At 41.7% G+C, this 18,906-nt stretch overlaps 2 pseudogenes; both read left to right on the top strand.

Moving 5' to 3' along the window:
* The first annotated feature begins 729 nt into the window (after window positions 1–729).
* On the top strand, window positions 730–2,473 carry LOC148723785 (uncharacterized; annotated as a pseudogene).
* A 7,778-nt stretch (window positions 2,474–10,251) lies between these two features.
* LOC148723784 (uncharacterized) lies at window positions 10,252–12,054 on the top strand (annotated as a pseudogene).
* The last annotated feature ends 6,852 nt before the right edge of the window (window positions 12,055–18,906 follow it).

Below are 18,906 nucleotides of genomic sequence, written 5' to 3'. Positions count from 1 at the left end.
TCATCGGTCTCGGTCATGAAGTACAAGAGCAATGGGGGGTTTTGCGACACTGTGCCTCTCGCTGTTCGTGATTTATCAAAGTCCTGCACACGTACGTCAAGGGCTCTCATGCTGTTCCCGTCGGCCTCCAAGAGTGAGATGGGTACTGGGGTTGTTTGACACACAGTATGCTCAAAACCCAACCATACCTACAGCTCGTAAGGCGACGCAATGCGGCGACTCTTTTGCGTATTGTTCAACGGAAGGTTCAACCTGGCTCCAACCTTGGTAGCAAAACTACTATCAGAAATCAAATTCCCCAAAAAGGAGTTTCGTTGAAATTAAAAAAAAGATCATTTATCTTTTGTAACACTATAACAGCAATCAGATCAGTATCAAACTTGAAAGAAGGTTTACACAGAAAATGGCATTTAATACAAAACTACACTCATATCTTTTAAAAGAAGAAAATCCCTTGGACATGTTCGTGAGAGCAAATAACTAATCAAGAAAACTCTAAAAGGTTCTATACATGTTTTCACACAGGAAGGGAATCAGTGTGGCCTGTCAATCTTTGCCAATGAGGCGATAAAGGTGGGCAGCATTCAAAATACCCAAGTTCTCTGGCAGGCGGTATTTCTCGCGGCTTCGCCGGCAAAACTTTATTTCGCTCGCGCCTACAATACCGCAAGCTACGCAGGCTAAAGGGGATTCGATTTGCATTGTATATCAAAAGCCAAGCTTCCTAAAATGCCCCAATTTTCTCGAGAAGTTCTTTGCCCCCTTATTTTTACTAAAAGCAGTAGAGGAAAACTCTGCCTTATATATTAGTTGCAAAGGAACAGACTACTGAAAAGAAATGTCAACTGCGGGAATTGTAGGAATGCAATGCGTCTCATTCGCCATCTGCGCAATGGGGACGGATACATTTGGTAAGTGATTTCAATTTCAATTTTAATTAATCTAACTAAAGATTTTCCCTGCCGACCTGAGCTAAAATTCGATAGCTTTCAACTATTTCAGACCAGTTAGGGTGGGTCCGGGATTTGCGATAACGGTTTGTAAGCGGTTTTCGTAAACTCTTGAGAAGGGCTTCAAATTAAAAAACAACACCCTATTTCAGACCGAGATGGTCAAAATCTATACCCTTGGAATGGGACGTACCTATATAGCTTAAACTTAACTTTTCAACAGGAGATGTCACCGTTGTCGACGCTCTTTGTCAGTGAGAGTACGTTCGTATTTCTCTGGAAGCAAAATTTCAATCGCATGGCAGTTGCAATTTCTCTGGAAATGGGCGCACAAGAGTTCGTTACGAATAATGGAAATTGAAGGAACAACCACACAGAAAGTTTCAGTCAAGTTCGCACGAAAGTGTCGGCAAGTTGCACGGGAAGCATTGTTGCGTCACCCGATCCCACAGTTAGGCGGACCAGGTGTGATTGTGCAGATCGATGAATCAAAGTTTAATCACAAGTCCAAGGTAAGAAAATAGGAAGTACAGGCCTTCGAGTAGTCATGAGTTAGGTGGGTTCGGACCCAAGAGTGTGTCCTTCGGCGAAAAATGGTATCTGTATTTTTAAAGTAAACTCCAACAAATTATGTTGACATCACTTGTCAGTGAAGGGTAGGAACTAAAAAACGTACAGTGGAATACCGAATTTCGAACCATAAACGGACATTGCAGTTTTTTCGAAAAATGGGGAGCTTCGAGAAAGCGATTTCGAGAAATCTGCATTCCACTGTACAACGGTCGTAGTTTCTAAGAGAACGAAAGCGTTGCGACTACATACAGTACATGAACTCATGACTGGAACGTTTGTCAGAGTGTAGGAAAATGTGAAATGTACGCACTAGCTGACCTCAGCTGTTTCCATCCTCTCATTACAGAACCAAACTAAGGCATTTAGTCTGATGCTAAAGATTTTTGGGAGCGCGTCGTATCACCTCCGCCCCCTCCCATCTTTAATGTACCGTATTTCCAATGATTATTCATAATATTTTAATTCATGCAGCTGTAATTGTTATTCCTTTGCAGTTTCACAGGGGGCGTCGGCCTCGAAGAGAGAGATGGGTACTGGGGTTGTTTGACACACAGTATGCTCCAGCCCGACCATACCTACAGCTCGTAAGGCGACACAATGCGGCGACTCTTTTGCGTATTATTCAACGGAAGGTTCAATCTGGCTCCATAGTGCACTCGGACCAGTGGGCGGCTTATCGGCAACTCCAGAGAAGACTCGGTTTACGACACGGGGCGGTGAATCATTCGCTACATTTTGTTGATCCAGTAACCGGAGTCCATACACAGAATGCTGAAAGCAACTGGTGTACGGTAAAGGAAAAATTTAAGAAAATGAAGAGAAACACAAACCCTGACTTTCTCCTTGAATACCTACAGGAATCTAGGTGGCGAGGGTGGTACGGTGAGCCTCTCCCAATTGGATGCTTTCGAAGGCTGCTCGATGACACTACTGAACAGTATCCTCTTTAAGGTAATCAGTCAAAACTATTGTATTCGTACGGGACCCAACACAATGCAAAAAAAGGTCGTCTCTTTCTGCTACCATCATCCCCCACCCTCTAGTAGGCTTGATTCCATACCCCCACACCGGAGTAAATCTATCTGAGTGTGTTGTTTCACAAGCTTCTTGGACACAAAATAATTTAAATAACCTTTGTTGAGAAAATTTTTGTTGGTTATTTTACTTGTCAGAATAAAGTTTTATTGGTTTAATATTGACTGTCTCAGAATTTTTGCTATTTGAAGAGATGCAATTCAGCCAGTTCCGGCTGTACCATAGACATGTGTGAACCAAAAACTAAAAAGCATGTTACTCGGCTAGAGTTTATTCCCGTGGAGTGACGCCCCTGCGATTCGCATTAGTCATTAGTTATTGTAAAGCTCCCGTTAACCGAGTAGGAAAAAGCTAGGGTCTCAAAAGTAAAGGGAAAATATTCGAGAGAAAAGTACAGATTGAAACCGTAAAGAGATTAGGTCTTCGGAAAGTTTTATCATAGGTGCTAACTTTTTCTTAAAGTGGGACGCAAGGATTTGCGTTTATGAGGATTTTCACTTCCCCGTTATTGTTACTTGCATAACGGACTTCAATTCGTGAGTGGCTGATGTTGTAGTAAATAAGTCACCCCCAAATTTTTTAAATTCACCACGCCACTCATAAGTCGTTTTTTATCTTAATCATATACCTGAAAGTTTATGCCTTCAAATCAATTTTTTCAATACCGACACTGCAACAATACACAACCACACGAGCGGCGTTCAAACTATATTTACCGATAAAGTTAAGACACTTGACCGATAGACCACCGACACTGGGCCGATAGACCACTGACACTTGACCGATATTCCACCGACACTTGATCGATATTGCACCGAGACGCGACACTCCATCTGTCGGTCGACAGTTGGCCGACTATCTTCCGACTATCTTCCGACTATCTTCCGACTATCGACCGACTATCGACCGACTATCGACCGACTATCGACCGACTATCGACCGACTATCGACCGACCTATCAACCGACTATCGACCGACTATCGACCGACTATCGACCGACTATCGACCGACTATCGACCGATATGTCGGTCGACATGTCGGTCGCCATGTCGGTCGACATGTCGGCCGACACTACCTATAGTAAAATTGATCCAATTATCGTAGACATGAAAGAAGGCCATCGGTTGTCAGAAGGCTTATTTGTCACAGAGTAATCAAGTATCGCTAAAACGAGATTTAAAAGCGCGATTGTTTGAAATAACTCCATAAGAAACAAGCGATTGTAGAACATGTTCAGACTGGTTTCGACACACTTGGGAAGGGACATTAAGGAGTATCCAAAATGTATCGAATGAAAACTGCCTAGGTAGGAATGAGTTAGGAGAACAACACGCGTGCGGTGCATTAACAGTAACAAGAGTTCCATGTTCTATGATTTCAGTATCAGAAAAGTGAAGGAACATAACTGGAGCTACAATGAGTGGCAAAAGTCTTGGCACACTCCACTACTACAAAAGAGGATGAAGTCCTCTCTTGACTACTATTACTGATATATTTTCTCTAACATTCATTTATCCCATATCCCCCATTTCAATGCTGCCTGGCAGACAAAATGGTCGCTTGTTTCTTAAAACAATGTTTGGGGAAAAATTGGGGACTTTCGAGTAGCCCATTAGCGATGAATTAAAAGATTTCTGTTTTTTATGTTGAGTGGAGGGTTGTCAACTACATATTAGGCAACTTAACCAAACCACGAAGTAAAGGCTATGAGGGGGTGGGAAAAAAAGAAATCTAATTTGCAGAGTAATAACTCAGCACGTGCACTATAAAACTCAGTGTACATTTCTTGGCCGTCCCCTGCCAAACAACAACGTGATATCACCACAATTTAGGTTGTCCGAGAAAGGAAACGGAAACCCCGACAGCCTATTATCTAGGTTTAAAATTGGAACTCAATGGTGCTCGCCTACGTGATGCTGAGGTTAAGGTGTGGTGACGTAAGAGACAGTAAACACATCCAGCCATTCGCGAAATTCTTACAATCGATTTAAATTAATTTTTTTAATTTATCGACATTTTCTTCGCCGTTATCGTCCTGACTGCTTAAGGTCCCTACTAAGGAGAGGCGTACCACTACTTTTGCCATTCATTGTGTTAGTTCCTTTGCCCTTTGCCTCTGTGGAGGTCTGGGGTCTGTTATCCGGTTTTGGCTCTGTACTTAAATAACTTTTCATCTATCTCGATTCTCGAAAGGTGCACGAAATGCACGAGGTCTTAGGTTTACCTTAAGATCTTAACGTTCTTTGAACAATAATTAGAAATGGGACGAAATTTTAACTTCCCTTTTGATAACGGAGAAATTTGTTTTGTACTTCAGAGGAATCAATATCGAGACGGTGAGAATAGGACGAAAACAGAGATTAGATAACCATTTAGGAATTAGAGTAGCTAATCACTGGCCTGTATAAACACTGAGTAATAAAAAAATAATTGACGATAAAATGTACATTCACCAGAACTGCAAGCCTAACATAATGAAAAGGCACTTAACCCTGACTTAAGCCTCGTCTCATTGATCACGATTCTCTTCAGCGGCACGAATTGTATTTAGTTTTCTAATGCCAGTAAGGAGAAAGATTAAAAAAGATAATCACACAGAAACAAATTAACGTGAGCATAGATTTGGCACAATTCCTCTTGGTTTTCAGTACAAGGAAAAACAGAAGAACGAGGTCAAAAACAGAAATTTAAAGCGTTTGGTTTTTTCTTTGTTTTTTTTTTTTTTTTTTTTGTTTTTTTTTTTTTTTTCAGTTTTAACGACTTTATCGGGTGTGACTAGACCCGGAAGGGTTAGTGCGAACAGAACACAAAGTTCATGCGAGGCACCATCCCTCCCCCCAATTCACCCTGGATAGACACTGCACAAAGATAGACCACAACACCGGGCACTACGTGCCCTACTCTTTTCGAGGAGTGTGTGGGTTTTTTAACGTCCCACAAATTTAAATCATATATAAGGGGTTGTGAGACGGGACCTCCATTTATCGTCCCTATCCGAGAAGACTAGAAAGTCTAACCGATTGCAGAAATTATTACAAAGGCATCAATTTCTACTCAGCTATTTAAAGATCCTGAGTGTTGGTCCGACCGAATTTGAACTCTCGACCTCCCGCACAAAAGTCCGGCGCTATACCAATTGAGCTAACCGGGAGGCGGTTTGTGTTGTGAACAGCGAAAAACATACGTCTGTTTTAAGGAATTAACGTCGACGTGGTGAAACAAGGCTAGCACGGAATCACCTTCATTATTTAATTGGAGTTCTGCGGCGGCACGGAAAGTTACGTTCACACCAAGTGGCGCTAAAAGTTGTTCTCTAGACCTCGCTCAAGAAAAGGTCTACACCAGTTCCTAAGGCGTAAAGTCTGAGTAGCGATGATTGCCTCCAAGGTTTGTAATTTAGTTATATCTCTAATGCCATTGAATCTTTCCTAATTTCGGTATTTGTAAATGTTAATTAGTTTATGTTTTCTTTGTCTCCTATCGGGCTAAACGCGACGAAATCATTAATAATACAATTTAAGTATGAAAGCAACATACATAGGCAAATTGGCCAAACAGATTGCGACATTACTCAGTGCCAACTATGGTAAAAATACATATTCTCCGTTTTGTTCTACACCGCATTTCTTAGGGGCTGACAGGGATAATTTTTTTAACAATCCAGAACATTTTTAGATGCTGATCAATTTCTTTATTCTCGTGACCTTAATGGGTTAACAATGGTAATATTGTAGGGAGAAATTAGGCATTGGTCACTCTTAAGGGTTAGAGTTTCAAATTCCTCGCCAGAATTATTCAGCGTCTAACAGTGGCAAACTTTGCTTCGACCTTTATCTCCCTTTCAATCTTGTGTCTTCCTGCCATTTCTCCTTTCCTTCACTATACTGTGCATTTGCCTCGTTAGTTAGCACCGACTCTTCTTTCTGTCGGCTGGAAAAAGGCAATTGCAAACTTAACATCCTCATTTTCTTTGACGCGGTGTCAAGACAGGCAGACAATTGTCTTTACATTAAATGCAATGAGTTATTACAGGTCATTATCGCTGAACTAAATTAACAACGCAATTATCGTTTCTGCAGCCAACTGAAATGATCTCACAAGTTTATAATAACTCCCGTTGTTTTTCTGTTAATCTACCTTTTACTTGACTGCTATTCATTCTTTTTCGCTTTACTCACATTTAAAGATATGTTTTTAAGCAACTAAACAAAAGCACCTGACTATATCTATCTGAATAAAGGACTATTTGGCTGACAGTCAACGCTAACCAGTTCACTGAACCAAACCTTAGTAATTGAATTCGAGCCTTGCTTTTGCTGTAACACATCCCAGTGAATTATCATAGACATGAAAAAAGACATCAGTTGTCCAAAGGAGTTGTCAAGCATCAGTCAAGTGTTTTTCTAATTATAAATGTCGAAAAGGATGGAGTCTTGTTTTATTGATTGTTTCAGGTTTGCTTTTTCATTTGTTCAAGGTACATTCGCATAATCCTCAAACAAAGCTAGAAAGATAAGAATTAACTCATATGAAATCACTCCAACCTGAAATAATGTCATACTACAGCCATTGTTTGTTAACATTCTCAAAATGGCAGAAACTTAAGGTCGGTGCTTACTATCGCTATTGCGCACACGGGCTGCTTATCACGCCATGTTCGTGCGTTTTCGCGCTGGAAAAACTTGTCTCCCGCTGTGACCACGCAAGAGACTAACCGCGGTGAAAGGCCAATATTTTAGCCATTAATTCCTAAGTGTGCCGATAAATTGAGTGCAAACATGCCTGCGGATCACTTGTCACTTGGAAACTGTAAATAAAAAGCAAGACAAAAATTCGGGACAAAAGCATTATTTAAAGCATTTCTTGATGGAATGTTCCGAAGCGAAGAACGTACGAACTTCTAACGTGTACGAAACCCGCACAGTAGCTCATTTGAATTCTTCATGCTTAGACCGTTATTTAGTTGACCTCGCGAGCGTTATGTTGAAAATTCTGAACGTTATGATCCAAAATCCTCGATGAAACAACACTTTAAGACGTATCATAGTTTAAACATGATATTAAATGATAATAACATTAATGTTATATTAATGTTATATTAATTGTTATATTGATGATAACGACACTACATTTATCGGGCCAGCAAGTTCGGTTTTTATCGCCTCAGAAAATCGAAGAGTCCGTTCACTTGAAAGTTTATTCCTTCGCTTTTGAGACTTTGATGTCCATTATTCCAAACAGAGTATTAGATGACATATTTAATTTTCATTGAGCTCTAGAAGGTCTAACGCGTTAGGAAAAGAACGGCGGAAAATACGACTTGAAATTTCTGAAAGTTCTGTTTGATCATTTGTTGTGAATGCTTTAGTACTGGGTGGAGATAGCGTCTCTCACGCAAGACAATCGAGTTGCACGGGTGTTAATCTATTTACTTACTGGGGAGGTGTTAGGAAAGCTTGGTCAAATTAGGATGACAAATTTAAATAAAATTACATAACCTAAGAAAACGATTGGGGATCCCTATTTTTAATGTAATCGATCAGACGTAAAAGAAAAAGTCTATATATAAAACACATGACTAATTTTTCATTCAGTACAAAAACTGTTTCTCTAGTATCCGTTGCTAGTGAAAGTGAGAGCTCGAGAGATTAGAGTTGAAAATGGCCTCAATGCAATCATTTTGATGATAAAAACTTACATTACCCAGCTCTGAGGATCGTATTTGTTCGTTATTTTAAATATTTTTATACATACTATTGATTCTGTTCACGAAAAAACGAATTCAAATCAAAATGACGGAGAAATTTTATTTCCTTCAATTAAAAAAAATGCAACGTCAGCATTTTTTTTCAGATTCCAAACCTACTAAATGAGTTTTCAGGAATCGGATCACTTGAAAAAGCGTTTTTCAAAGTGAGCCTGCGGTTCTTCCTTGTTTTGAACTGAACTATAAATTCTTAGAGAGGCATGAAAAACTTCTTTCGCTCGCGACAACGCGAAAGCGAGAAAATCCTGTGAAAACGGCCCAGATAAAACAATCTCCGAGCTAACAGGTCACGCCAACCCGGGTTCAATATCCATCTACAGCCATAATCTTTTAGAAAAACAACGAAGGATGTCAAGCAAGTTGGCTGAGTTTTCAGTCGTACCATTACGACTGTCACAGCTGCTAATGCCAGCGGCGGTCCACTCACTGAAGCTTTGCGAGAAATTGATGTCAACAGCCTTGCACGTCCATCAATAGTTGGTAATAACACAACAGCAATGAATAACGGCAGTGATGGTCTAACAGCAATAGTTCTGGGTGGACTGTTCACCAATACATCGTTCAACAGCTCTCCAGTGAATATTTCCATCAACTTTCAGTCGAATGCTCATCCCAACGATTCAGCTAATGGCAGTTGCCTGTAGCGAATTTCTACAAATAAAAAGATCAAAGTTTTTGGACTTTTCATAAAACACTTCTTTGTTTTTAAAAGAAAAAAATATGGATCAATACACGTATTTACACTTCAAGGTACTCACCTTATATTAATCGCGATGTTAACCTTTCAGTGCTTTCGCTTGCACACTTCATTTCTTTCCGTTTTGCCACCAAAGAGATAAAAGGTGTAAATTATTTTCCTTCTCGAGCAAATTCAGTGGAAATTTGAAAAAAAGGATGTTAAAAATAAACGGCTTGTAAATTCAGTGAAATACCACCATTATCCTTAAGTAGAATGAAGCTTGTTTAAAAAGTTTGAAACCGAATGTAAAAACAAGATTCAAATATAAAAAGATGTCGAAGGTTCTAACGTGCACGACTGACCTTGCTTCCTATTCGCTAACGCAATGACAGTTCTGACCGTTGAACTCGAAATAGCTTTCGGGGGGGCGCGCGCCCAGGATGAAAACAAACAATATTATATATTGCTGTTCTCTTGTTTTCCTATTTTTATTCAATGATGCGATTCAAGGTAAATTCATTACCTGACTAGTGAGTGAGTTCCGCGTTAAATTGCACGCGAAAACCGATATCGCACGATTTGTGAGATATCGGTTTTCGCGTGCAATTTAACGCGGAATTCACGAGTCAAGTAATGAATTTTCCCATAAAATTGTCCATAAATAGCCAAGAAATAACTCATTAAATTATTTTTAATTTGTGTGTTTGCTTTCATACTCGTTAACGTAATAAATAAACAAATTGGGTCGTCTAAAAATATACTTTCTTATAGCAGAGAAGACATCAATGTGAGCGGAGATAGAAATTGTTTTTACCGACCTACTGTCTTTTAAAAAGATGAAATAAGCGATGAGGGACACGAGAAAATCCTCAGGTCAGGTGACAGTTTGTTTGAGAAAAATCCAAAGCTCTTAAACTGCCACTTTCCTTTTGAAATCTCTTCGAGGATCTTGTCGTGTAAAGCAAAATCACGGGAACTCTGGTAGAAACTGTGGAAATATATATTCGGTCGTTATGGCAAGCAGATTGTAGCAATATTCAATAATTTTATATATATTCAATTTAATATTTATATCTATGTAAATTATTTTTTATTTCTTCAATTTAATATTTATATTTAAGGAATATTTTTTAGATCCATTTAATTTAATATGTTTTTATTTATTTAATCTAATCGCTCTATATCCAATTAATTTATTCAGTATATATTCATTCAATTCAATCCGGAAAAAATATATAGTTAATCTCGGGGACTGGGTGGAGCCCTCGGATCAGAAAGAAAAGAGGTTGGGAAAGAATCCTTGTGAGAACATAATGGCGGACGAGGAAGATTTTGACGTTGAAAGAGACCTACCGCCGTTTTTAGCCTCAGTTTTAGACAAAGCGGAACATATTTGGCAAAATGATGTGGGCGAAGGAGCTGCCGAAGCGCATGCTGAAGTTATTGATCAGAGTATCAGAATGCTTTATAGATCGATACGAGATTGTCGTGGTATTGGAGCTAGTGACAAAGAGGAGCTGGATTCACTTGCAGCAGCATTTACGGACGTGTTGTCATCTTTAAGTTATCACATCGCAATTAAATCTGTCACTCCAGCGACTGGTGATGAAACCTGTTTTGCCCCAGGAAAGGAAGAAAAGGAAACCCCTGGAAGACCACGTTTTGACATTCCTGCCGAGATGTTGGAAGAATTGCGTGAATTGAGATTCAGTTGGATTAAGATTGGAGTAATGCTGGGTGTTTCAAGGTGGACGATTCACTGGAAAGTAGAACAATATGGTTTGCAAAATATGACAGGATTTCATCATCTACCTGATGAGGAACTAGACGAGATCGTGAGAGGCTTCATTTCCGACCATGGACGAACTACTGGACAGGGCTATGTTGGAGGTTACATAAAAGCACTTGGCTTAAGAATTCAAAGAAAAAGGATAGGAGAAAGCATGGCAAGAGTAGATCCACAGAATACTGCACTTCGATGGGGCGTTGTTGTTTTACGTAGGACTTATCAAGCACCGTGGCCGAACTCCCTGTGGCACTTAGATGGACCTCATTCTTTGTTACGCTGGAAAATTGTTGTTCATGGATGCATAGATGGCTTTTCGAGAAGAATAATGTTTCTGAGAAGTAACTCAAACAATCTAGCAGAAACTTTACTTAACCTCTTCTTAGATGCCATAAATCGTGATGAAAACCTTTAGCCATCAAGAATAAGAGTTGAAAAGGGTGTCGAAAAGGTCCTAGTGTGCGATGCCATGGTTCAAGCTAGGGGGAGGTAAGGGGGAGTTTTATTGCTGGTCCTTCTACACACAACCAGCGCATTGAAAGACTGTGGAGAGATGTTTTTCGATGTGTATGCCATCTTTATTACTATGTATTCTATGCCATGGAGTCCACTGGTATCCTCAACACAGATAATCAAATTCATTTGTTTGCTCTTCACTTAATCTTCATACCAAGAATCAACAAAGCCCTTGACGAGTTTTGCGAAGCTTTTAATCACCACCCACAAGGTTCGTACAGAAGGAAACTGGTCACCTTACCAAATGTGGACAAATGGCATGTTCCATGCTGACAATCCACTCACATGGGTTACTAGACGAAGAGCCATCAGAAATGGAAATATATGGATATGACCCCCAGGGACCATCTCCCCCTGAAAGGGATAATCATATTGTTATTGACCCTGTTGATCTCAGCCATGGAGATTTACTGGAGTCATTTGTTTTGGAACATCTGGATCCATTGAGACCCTCAACTGAAATGGGTGCAGATATCTATACAGAAGCTTTAGAACTAGTATTTCAGAGGCTTGAAAAACTTGTTGATTCTGGAATACATTTACCACAATAATTGTATTAATGGTGCATTGCTTTATTAACTTCAACTTTATCAACTTAAACTTTAATAATATTTTAAGAACTCAACTCTTGACCCTTTCACTCCCAAGATTTCATTAATAGTTCTCCGGTCTGTCGTACAATTCTTATAACGTTAGTTTGGAGAATTTGGTATTGGATCAACCAATTACCCCCAATTGACATTTTTCTTTATTCTCACCACTGGCCTGCCCAAGATTGTTTCATTATTGTAAAAAAAAATTCTACCTTGGTCAATGATGGGAGTGAAAGGTTTAAAAGATAATAGGTAATCTTTACTGGGAAATGGAACTTTTAAACCAGTAACTGCAGAAAAAAATTGTACACATAGCTTTTTGAATAATGCAGCATTTGCTTGTTAGGAAACTAACAATAGTCTTGAACTGTGCACTATGAGTACTGTTATGATCCTTAATCATGAAATTTAGACATTCTCTAATTTCATGCCAGTTTAAAAAACTGGTATTTCCCTTTCTTATACCTACATCTTAAGGTGGCTAGTAGCAGTTTCCAGGCCCTATAGTATGGTGCACTAAACGTTTCTCAGTTACTGTTTGAATACTGGCATCAAACAAAATCCTAATCAGTACTGAACCAAAATGTGCTTGTTTCCTTAACACTACTAGTTACCATTATGATAATGACTATAACAAAAGTATAACCTGTAAAAACACCCCTTAACTCAAAAAAGAAGTTCAGTAATCTCTATTTGCTATTATTGAGTTATTAATTACATGTTATGGTAAGGGAGTTTTAAACAGGTTATGGTAACCAGTAACAACTACAAGTAATTCATCAATAAAACTCAGTTACAAAACTCAGAGTGTTGACTCCATAACCTACATAACACCGAAATAGCTATTCTTGAAAGCCAGGTCATACAGTTCAAACAGTTCACTATCTGATGGGATGGGAAAAACTGCATTTCCTCGAAGCCAATCCAATGTGTTTGAACAAGTACGAGAAGTTGACATGAAATGCCAAATTTGTTTTTTCTTTTGAGGTGGTTCTTCTGATTCCACAGTTCCCAGGTGAAAAAAAGAAAGTCATTTGTGATAGCTGTAACTATGTACAAGTATGTAGTAAAAAGAATAAAGGCTGATAGTTTCGAAAGAAACTGTTTGGGGCTGCGTCGGTGGGGGTAACGAAACAATTTGGATATATCAACAAAGTTGAGATGGTAAATTGGCCACCGTAACGATTACAAAAGCTGACGTTTCGAGCATTAGCCCTTCGTCGGAGCGAATAGAGGAATTGGGGGTCGTGTGTGCTTTTAAAGGCAGAAAATGGAAAAAATTTAAATTACTTCAAAGCGATCCAGAGACAAGCACTATCTTTTGCAGCCTCCGCTCATTTTATTCAAACGCGACAAAAACATAGGCAATTTTTTTGTCAGAAGTTCTTTCCAGACTAATGACCAACCAGGCACTTTTAAGTGCGCTCGTGCACGATGCAAAACGTGTCCTTTCATTCACAACACTGATAAAATATCGGGACCTAAACGATCCATTAAGATCACCGATCACTTCACGTGCACCTCCGCCAAAGTAATCTATTGCATAATGTGATAAGTCCATTTTCGGGTCCGCAGGCACTTAATTTCTAACGTACTGGTCGAACACAACAAGCGGCCATGTTGTCTTTATTACACACACACAACAACAACAACCACCCCGAGGGGGGTGGTAACGAAAGTAACACATTTCGTTCTAACAGGGAGGTACACGGTTTCGGCTTTCGCTACAATACTCCCCCTCCTAAGAGACACTGTCCTCAGTGTCACGGTGCTAACCACTCCAACAGGAACGAATAAAGTTAACAATTTAACAACAGCTCTGAACGTCTTGTAAAGTTCTTCTAAAACAACAAGCACTGATCAGTAAACAACAGAAACTAATGTCACTCAAAGTTCCTCCTGTCTATCGCTTAAGAAACTCTTCAAAAGTCTATTTGAGTGTTCAATGTCCAAGGTAATGAAGGGATTAGACCCAATCACCGTAACGATTTGGTTCTCTCCGCTCCCTTCCATAACGTGTCCGTACATTATGTGGTAGGCTTCCTCGGGAAGGGGTCCCACTGTCCTTCTCCAACACGCCTTGTTGGTCTACAACTGGAACCACTGGCAGGGCATCAGCAGGTATCTCTGCATCTGTATCCCTTCCCGTGTCTGCTTCGTCGTCACTGTTTTCCGCATCAGATTCAGGCTTCTCGGACATTGTTGTTGAATCAGGTTGGATGCTACCATGAACAGAATTCTGAGACTCCACGGCAATGCTGCCATCCAGAACACCTTCCCTCAGCACCGTTGGAACAGAGCCACCCGGGATAACAGGGTCAATTTCTCCAACACTCGCAACTTGGGATACAGGCGTAACAGTCTCTCCTTCCTCCGAAATCCAGCTCCTCAATGCTGGTCCGAGATATGGCTTGAGTCGGTCTGCGTGAATAACTTTAGCTTTTGCCCTTCGACTTTTTTGAATACGATAGGTTACATCTGACAACACAGACACCTCCAAATAAGGCCCTTCCCACGGACAATCCAACTTGGGGCTCCTGCCTTTCTTTCGGCGTACGTTGTGCAGCCAGACGCTGTCTCCCACCCGGAAAGGCTTACTGGACACTCGTTTGTCATAGTTTCTCTTCTGCCGTTCTGCTGCTTTTCCGAGATGTCGTCGTGCTACCTCGTGGGCGCCACACAGTCTCTGTTGAAGAGCCAATGCATACTCAGTTGACAGAGGCGGCGTATCTGGAGTTGACTCAGTGACTACGTCAAGTGGGACTTCAATTTCACGTCCAAGCATTAGCATGTTTGGGGTTTCCCCCGTAGACTCATGCACAGAGCTTCTGTAGGCCGTCATGCAAGGTTGAAGTTGTAAGTCCCAGTCCTCTTGACTTTCTTTAAGTTTTCCTCGCAGCATTTCAACCAATGTTCGATTGTACCGTTCCACCTGTCCGTCTGACTGTGGATGCAATGGGGGGGTTCTAGTTTTCTCGATATCCAAGAGCTTACACACTTCAGCCATGACTTTGGACTCAAAGTTTGTTCCCTGATCACTATGTAACTCCCGAGGAACTCCAAAACGACACACGAACTCACCCACCAACTTTTCAGCTACTGTAACAGCTTCTTGATTCGGGATACGATAGCTTTCAGTCCACTTTGTAAAGTAGTCGGTTACAACAAGAACAAATTTATTACCACGAGGTGTCTGAGGTAGTGGTCCAAGTACGTCCATCGCAAGACGTTCCATCGGAGCACCAACCACATATTGCTTCAGAGGCGAACGTCGCTTCCGTCCCCAGCTCTTCTTGGCACCACACTCATGACAAACTTTGATCCATCTCTTGACTCGTGAAGTTAGGCCTGGCCAGTAGTACCGAGCTCTAAGCGCTCCCAGTGTCTTGTTGACACCCCGGTGACTTGCAGTTGTATGGTTGTGATGAGCTCTGAGCGCCGTTTCTTGCAGGTTGCTTGGAAGTACAATCTGGTACTGTATTCTAGTACCACTTCCCTCTTCCCACCTCCGGCATAGTACTTGATCTCGGATTTCCAGTTGGTCCCACTGGGCCCAAAGTGCCTTCACTGTGCGGTCATATGGAGAGACATCTTCCCACTTCGGTCGGACTGCACTTGCACCTTTGCACTGTAATATCACCTTTAGGCTAGGATCTGCTGCTTGTTGCTCATGAAGGTACTCTCGAGTCCACGTTGGTTCCAGTTTGATCGTTTTGCACCACGTTTCAGGCTGATCATTGGTAAAGCAACGTTCAGTAGTAGCTGACGACAATTCTGCTCCACCTCGCTTATCGTGAAGAATTTCCGTTTGCTCCTTTACAAACTCGTCACTCCTACCCTGGGAAACATCAGTCTGAACAGCAACACTAACCACTTGCTCAACCTTCTTCCACTCCTTACACCATTTGCAACCATCGTTACAAGGTCTTCGTGACATGGCGTCAGCATTTTGATGTCGTTGGCCTTCTCGATACTCAATCTCATATGTAAACACACTGAGGAACTCTATCCATCTTGCCAACTGTCCCTCTGGTTCCTTGACTTTAAGCACTGAGCAAAGGGGGGCGTGGTCAGTCCTTATGCGAAACTTCGGCCCCTGCAAATAGTGACGAAACTGCTTCACAAACTCCACAACAGCAAGCAGCTCTTTCCGCGTAACGCAGTAGTTTCTCTCGGCCTTGGTCAACGTTCTGCTCGCATAAGCAACTGGATGCTCCACCCCATTCTTTAACTGACTCAAGACGGCTCCAATACCATGGTTGCTGGCATCAGTGTCAAGTATGAACTCCGCAGTGAAATCTGGGTATGACAAGACAGGAGCTGTGGCCAACAAGGTCTTCAAGGTATCAAACGACACCTGGCACTCGGATGTCCAAGTAAAGTCAACATTTACTTCAGTCAGTTTGTGAAGAGGCCTGGCTACCAGGGCAAAATTTGGAACAAAACGTCGATAGTAACTGGCAAGTCCTAGAAGGCTCTTTACTTCAGTTGCATTCTCAGGTACTGGCCACTCATGAACTCGTTTAACCTTCGCAGGGTCAGTCTCGATGCCCTTTTCAGATACAATATGGCCAAGATATGCGACGCGTTTCTGGAACAGCAGACATTTGCTTGGTTTTAACTTAAGTCCAGCTGATGCAAAGCGAACGAACACTTCCTCTAAACGCTCCAGTTCCTCTTGAAAAGTTCTCCCATACACAATGGTATCATCAAGGTAGATGAGGCAGGTCTCAAAACTTAGCCCTGCTAAGATCAGTTCCATTAATCTTTCAAAGGTACTTGGTGATGAGGTGAGACCGAAAGGCATAACATTCCACTCGTAGAGACCAGAAATGGTTACGAAGGCTGCTTTACCACTGCTAGCTGGGTCCATAGGGACTTGCCAATACCCCGATGCCAGATCCAAGGTGGAGAACCATTTTGCACCGGAAAGAGAACACAGAGAGTCATCAATCCTTGGCAACGGGTAAGCATCTTTGACTGTTACTGCGTTGACCTGTCTGTAATCTACACAGAACCTTTGCGAGCCATCCTTCTTGGTAACTAACACCACAGGAGATGACCACGGACTGTTGGATTTCTTCACAATTCCACGTTGTAACAAGTCCTCCACCTGCCTCTCAATTTCCGCATGTTTCGATGGTGATGTGCGGCGAGGATGCTGTTTGATTGGTCTTGCATCGCCTGTGTCGATATTGTGTGTCACTAGGTTGGTTCTGCCAAATTCTTGTTCTGATAAGGAGAATACTTCTTTATGCCGGTGTAAGAGTCCAGCAACTGCCTGGCTTTCTTCTTCGGTCAACTGTTCTGAACTGCGCCGCCAAAGTTCTCTGAGTGGTAACAAGTCTCCACTTTCCTCCGCCCTCCTCTTGCTTTGGTCAATTCCACTTGTGGAGCCCTGAGAGTTAATTTCAGGAAACTCCAGCTCTGCCACGTTGGAAACTGGTTTGGCCACAGCTACCACAGTCTGAGCACCGATGGTTTGCGTTTTGTCAGCAGTGTTAAGAATTCGCACTGGTACAAGGCCGTTATCTCCTGCAGAAACCAGAGTCCTTCCAATATACAGGCCTTTGTCTTGTAGACGGTTGCCACAGGGCTCTAGGATTCGCAATCCTTGATTAGCATTTTCAGCTTTGGACTGTCGGTGGATAAGATGAACTGGAATTACTGCTTCACAATGTGGTTCTATCACTACAACACGGCGAGTTACACATCTAAGACTGAGTTGCTGGAAACTCTCACTACAACAGTCAATTTCCTCTCCATTGATAAGAAGTTGTTGCTGAACTAGGTCAATCTTTGCATCTACATCAGACAAGAATTCCATGCCTAATATGGCAGAGTCCTCAATGTCGGCTACCAGCACACGTAAGCTTACATCTTGAGTTCCTATCCTTATAGTAATCTCCCCTGTGCCATACGTATTGGTTCTGCGCCCGTCTGCCACAAACACTTGTGAGCCATCTTCACGTAAGGGGAATTTAGCATCCTCAGGTAACCTCTTGTAGCACTCATAGGATAAAATATTTCTCACGGCACCCGTATCTACCAGCCAAACAACTTTACACTGTCCTATGAACCCAATGACGTAAAGTCCATAGGGGCGAGATCTCCGATTAGGTACTACTGTCACATTCCCACCCTCTTTAAGATTGTCAACTGCAGTGTTAGAACTTTGAGGCCCATGACTGTCCAGGTATCCTACTGGACCCTCGAGGACACCCTGTTCCCGTTTCCCGAGTACTGGTCAGTTGCCGGTCGTCCCCTTCGTTTAGGGCATTCTTTTCTCATGTGTCCCCTCTTTCCACAATGCCAGCATTCCCATCCCCTGGTTTGGTTTCCCTGTGGCTGTAGTTGGTTTGCAAGAAATTCATTCAATTGCGTGATGATGCTTTGCTGAGCTTCTAATTGCTGTTGTTGCTGGTCTATCTGAAGCCTAAGCCCATCCACCTTTGTTTGCAATTGTGTTCGTTCTGTTTCCATGGCTCTGACTTTACTACCCGCCCGTCTGAAAGAATTATTGTTGTCTAGAAGTCGGAGGGATTCCAACTCTCTAGCTAGGGAAAGGGCTTGGTCGAGAGTTCCCGGTTTTTCCCGTCTAAGATACAGCCTATCATCCTTATCACTCAAAGCATCAATAAAATGTTGGACAGCAAAACGTTCCTGCACGGAGGCACCCAAATCCTGGTATGCTAGATCTACCATTGAACGAATATCTGTAGCTAACACTTGTAAACTCTCACCTTCGAATTGTCGACGATTTAACAGCCTGGCCTGATGCAACTCGGCTTGTTTCTCCACGCCAAATCGTAGCTGCAATCTCTCCACAATTTTGTCGTATTGTTGACAATCTGAATCCGTGAGTCCACTTAATAATTTCCTACTGTCACCACGAAGACTGGCGGCCAGAAACATCGCCTTTTCTTCCTCGGTCCATCCATTGACGATCGAGCAGGGCTCAAAATGCATCAGATATTCTTTCAGGGGTTATTTTCCATCAAAATCTT

Source organism: Stylophora pistillata, chromosome 9 (genome assembly GCF_964205215.1).
Source record: "Stylophora pistillata chromosome 9, jaStyPist1.2, whole genome shotgun sequence".
NCBI lineage: Eukaryota > Metazoa > Cnidaria > Anthozoa > Scleractinia > Pocilloporidae > Stylophora > Stylophora pistillata.
This window is presented reverse-complemented; position numbering and strand designations above follow the sequence as displayed.